This window comes from Alligator sinensis, unplaced genomic scaffold, assembly GCF_000455745.1.
Source record: "Alligator sinensis unplaced genomic scaffold, ASM45574v1 scaffold11_1, whole genome shotgun sequence".
NCBI classification, from domain to species: Eukaryota; Metazoa; Chordata; order Crocodylia; family Alligatoridae; genus Alligator; species Alligator sinensis.
The window spans coordinates 666,856-672,285 of record NW_005842801.1 but is presented as its reverse complement, the minus strand read 5'-3'; positions in this window follow the sequence as shown (position 1 = coordinate 672,285).

Genomic DNA, 5,430 nt, shown 5'->3' with positions numbered 1-5,430 from the left:
GCTGACTATCTTTATCCTGCTCTGTGTTAAGCACCATTGTGTTGTACAGAGAATATGGATGCCTAGTCAGACCTGTCAAGCGCACAGGCTGCCAGGAACTTGCAAGCTGGGCATTGTGTGCCCAAGCCTTTTACAGATCTGGCACTACGTCTATACCACAGAGGTATAGCTAAGAAATAATTTTACTTGAAAGCCTGGATTCAGCATAGGAAAAAAAAATCCATTTCTCTTCATAGGTCTGAGAAACGAAATCCTAGGAGTTTTACAGTCACGCATTTGGCTCTGCAGCTCCCCAAAGGAGCTCAAAGTACGTGCAAAAAGTCTCAAGCACATTTTCATAGCATTGTTGCCTGACTAAATTAAGGGCTTTTCTTAGGGAAAATTATTTGTTCATTCGATAGTTAGGGATCATGCAGGCATTCTCTGAAGGGAGCACACTATTGGGGTAACACTGATGCACCAAAGGCTGAGTCTGTGCCCACTTACCTTAGCATAATTCTTTTGACTTCTAGACTTATTTCATATTTAAACTGGTGTCATTAGTGAGGAGAATCATCTCCTCCTATTTTTTCCTAGATCCTGTGCAATGCAATCATATTAGCCATTTTCCATATAGTGCTTATTTTAGTTCCTCCTAACAAACCTCTGGGTCAGAAGACAAAAAAGAAGCTTGTTACAGACCCCCCCAGCCCCCAGGCTTCAGGATTAGGGGCAGAAATTACAGATAAACTGGTGTAAGTGATCAGAAACTGGTTCAAATCTGTAACACAACAGAAGTTCAGTGCACATAAACAGCTTTCAAAATAGCCAAAACCAGTTTAAGATAAACTTGGATGGATGTAGTATCAGATTTAACTGACTTAAGTTAAATCAGTTTATCGAACTTCTGTCCCAGATCAACTCCAAATTGAAGATAACTCACAGTCCCCCAGCATCCCAGGATGCTTTGCACCTCTCCCACAAATCACCCCCTTGCAGGGTAGGCAGGCTAGGCTTCACCTGAGCTATCTGCTCCAGTGAAGCAGGGAGATGTGCTCTCGTGCTCCCCAGCTTCTGGACTGAGCCAATGCAGGCATGTGACTGGATTTCCAGAATCAAAAGTGAATGCCTGTTCACTTGGTTGTCAGGTCAATCTATACAGCTTAGACTAACCTGCAAAGATTGAATCGATGATCTTCTGAGGTCCCTTCCAGCCCTAATGTCTATGAGTCTAACGTCTATGAGTAACTCAACCTCGGGCTTTTTGACTGTCTGTACCTAACCCAGAGGTCTAGCGTGCATTACAGACCATTTGTTTTTATTTCCACAGGACTCAATTGCTGTGCAAGCTCAGTTATTGTTAAGCCATGCAAACACAGAGTAAGGGCAGAAGCCTCACATGCCAACCATCCTTACGTTCTTCCTAAGTAAGAAGGAAATGTCAGAGCTTTCTGTAGATACTCAGAATGAACCTCCAGAACTTAGCTGTTTCCCTAGCCAGGCACAGGTATGCAGTTGTTTGTGTTCTGCTTAAGCCTAGCCAATCTGAATGCTAGTCAGCAACACTGGCTCATTTATACTCACTCTTCTGCTGATCACCTGCATATACTATAGGGAAAAACCCTGCAGTTCTTTTCAGCAAGCCAGATCCCTAGCCCATGTAAACTTACATTGTTCAGTGAAGACACTACATTGAAGATTCTCACCAGCTGAGGATTCAGTTCATTGAGTTTGGAGCTCTGGGCTCCAAAAGGTAATTAATAATTTTCCTGTCTCATATTCATGTTTCCTTGGTAGCCCTTCAGGGTTGCTTGTCTGTTCCCAAACCTTTCTTCCCTAGTTTCCTTCTCTTGTTTCTTAGTTTCAAATTTGCACAGAACAATGGGTCCACATACAGCTGCAGCATGAATGAATTCAACCTTTCCCAGTCCATCCATCTTGCATGCACTATCAAGAACCAGCCACCAAAGCACTGTCTGTTAATAATCACTTATTGCTTTTGCATTCACTGCTGCACCTGGACTGGTTTGTAAGCCTCCTGCTCCCCAGCCCGCAGAACCCCCTCCTGTCCAGTGCTCAGTGGCACCTCACCTCCTTCCCCAACCTCTCCCACAGGGTTTGCCCAGGGCACAAACCCTGCTCTTTACACCTCTGGTACAGCTGATATGGGAGAACAAATATGGTGCAGGAACTCATGAATTCAACACAGACAAGTGCAAGGTGCTACATCTAGGGAGAAGGAACCTGCAACATACCTATAGGCTGGGGAACACCCTTCTCAACAACACAGTGGCTGAAAGGGATCTTGGAGTCATTGTTGACTCCAGGATGGACACGATCTGCCAATGCGAGGAAGCGGTCAGTAAGGCTAACCTCAATTTGTCGTGCATCTACAGATGCATCACAAGCAGGTCCAGGGAGGTGATCCTTCCCCTTTACGCGGCGCTGGTCAGACTGCAGTTGGAGTACTATGTCCAGTTCTGGGCACTGCACTTCAAGAGGGATGTGGCTGGCATTGAGAGGGTTCAGAGCAGGCCCACTCGCATAGTCAGGGGGCAGCAGACCAGGCCTTACAAAGATAGACTAAAGGGCCTGAATCTATTCAGCCTCCACAAGAGAAACCTGAGAGGGGATCTGGTGGCTGTCTATAAACTCACCAGGGGGGACTAGCAGAAAATAGGTGAGGCTCTGTTCCCCCAGGCACCACCTGGGATAACAAGGAATAACAGCCACAAATTGATCGAGAATAGGTTCAGGAGGCATTACTTTACAGTTAGGGCTCCCAAGGGAGGTGGTTCTCTCCCCTACCTTGGGGGATTTCAAGAGGAGGTTGGATAGATATCTGGCTGGGGTATTATGATCCCAGCACTTGTTCCTGCCCAGGACAGGGGGTCAGACTTGATGATCTGTTCAGGTCCCTTCCGACCCTAGAAACTATGAGTTAACCCCAGCTCTAAGACTTAGGCCCTTTCTGTCCCTAAATCTCACCTGCCCTTTTTAACAAGATTGTAGTACTTAAGTCATAATGTTATGGTGCAGGTTGATTTGCTACAGCAAGGAAAATACTTCAAATGTGGAAAGTCTTTATATATCAAGCACCTTCCCTGTCACCATGTTTGCAATAACATTTGAAACCAGGGCAACGGAAGTGAAGGACATACAATATTTTTGATAATCACATAAGCTATTCAGTTCAATGGCAGAAGGGGCTGGCAAAGGAGAACCTTTCAGGACTCAGTCCAAATGTTATACAAACTGAACTGAATTGAATGGGTGATTTTTTTTTCTGCCAAAAGTATTTGACATTCTTTTTTCTTTTTATAAGCAAAACAAACTATTTTCCACAGAAAATGTTGATTTGAACTTTTCTAAATTTGACCAAAAAAAAAAATTTTTTTTTAAAGGTCAAATTTTTGGTAGCATTTATTTTCTTTTGAAAAACAGTCATGTTCCTATTTCCCAGAACCAATTTTTTTCTGATTATTTTTCTTTCATTAAAAAGTAAACCAAAAACTTGGAAATTCCTTTTTAATTTAAAAAAGAATTGACATTGTCCATGATATTATGAAACATAATACCTTCCAGTGAGAAGGATGGCAGGAAAGCCTTACTGCAAATGGGAAGGAAGGAACTAACACCCCTACAGGTCACAGATGTCTCTGCTGCCTTTACAGGGAGATTTCTGATTATCAAGAGCTCTTCAATATTGCAAATAAAAGTCTGACAAGACCCACTTCCAAGTGCCTGTTAAGTATGGGCTGTTGGGCACATGGTTGCAGTCAACAAAGTTCAAACTGAAAATTAGTTGCACATTTTAACAGTGAACAGCATCAACCACTGGAAGAGGTTACTAAGGAAGGTGATGAATTTTCCATCACTTTGAGCCATCTATCTCTTAGAAAGACATGAACTGCTAGGCTGAGTTCAGTTTGCCTGGGTGAAATCTATGGCTTGCTCACAACACAAACAATCATTAAAATAACATCAAAGTGACTGAAGCACTTAGGAAGCCAAATCTCATTAAGCTGCAAAGAAATGTAGGTTCCTAAGGCCATGTCCACATTGTAAACTTACACTGCATGGCAGTGATGCCCTCCAGACATGCTGTGCCCCTCCATTTGTGCCATCCTGTCATGTGGAAGCAGAGGCGTAACAAGCAGGGTTTGGACCCTAAGCAAACCCTGTGGGAGAGGAGGGGGAGTGTTAGGAGGAGCAGGCAGGGAAGTACCACTGAGGACTGGGGGTTCTGAGAGTGGGAGGACAAGGGCACAAGAGTCTTACTTATGCTGGGGATTCAAAAACAGCCCCCACTGCTGGCTGCTGCTGCAAGAGCAAGACCATGGGACTGCTTTGCTGCATGGACACAGACTCTGTGGTGTAGGAGGGGATTCTAGCAGCCCTCCTAATTTGGTGCCAGGAGCTGGTGCTCTGCTTACACAGCCCAAGTTATGAGTGGCACGTGCACCCCCTGACAGCCAGCATTTTCCACTTAGGCGATGGGCAGGGGGAGGCAGATGAGTGATCAGTCGCAAGAGGACCCCGCTCCCCTCTCCAGTTGTCATGATCGGCCACTGACTCAGGAGGCACCAGTCACCCTGTCTAGGGCTAGGGACAGACATTACACATAAACCAGTTTAAGTGATCAGAAACTGGTTTATACCTGTAACAGAACAGATGTTCAGTGCACATAAACCAGTCTGAAAACAGCTTAAACCGGTTTGAGGTAAACCTGGTTGAATGTAGTATAAGATTTAACTGATTTGGGTCAAACTGGTGTATGCAAAGCTTGACACACCCAGCATCCCGGCATGCTGTCTGGGCTGGGCAGGGCTCTGCTCCACAGCAGGGCTGGCCACTCCCCTTTGCTCCTTGGCTGAAGCTCTGGCAGATACTTGAAGGCACAGAGTGTCTGCCTGGCTTCTCCCTGCTAAGCACGGATTGGTTCCCCCTCCCCCCTGCCTTACACAGACACCTCAGCATTAGCTAGCCACGTGTGGTCCATGGTGTGAGACACGAAAGGCAGACAGGCGTTTTGGAGCTAATCAACAGGTAGCTTAATGTCCGTCCTTGGTAAAGCTGTTTAAGAAGAGCTTCATTAGTTAATGGAGAGAGGCCTTGTTTTCTTAATGGGTTGATAAACACTGAGTTAGGGGTGATAAACATTCCCTGCTGGGCTGCAGGGGAGTAATCTGAGTGTCCTGCCGGGGCCTAGCCACACCCTCCTCAGCTCAGACCTATGAAAGCGAGGGAGGGCTGCTCTAGCGCCCCCCGGCTTCTAGCCTGAGCCACTGCAGGCATGTGTCTACATTTCTGGGATGTCTGTCTGGTTACAAAACTGGTTCAGCCTAGCCAGGTTAGACTAACCTGCAAAGATTGAATCGATTCAGTCTCAGGCTTTTTGAATGCCTGTCCCTAGCCTAGAAGACATATAGCTGTATCCATGCAGTGCCA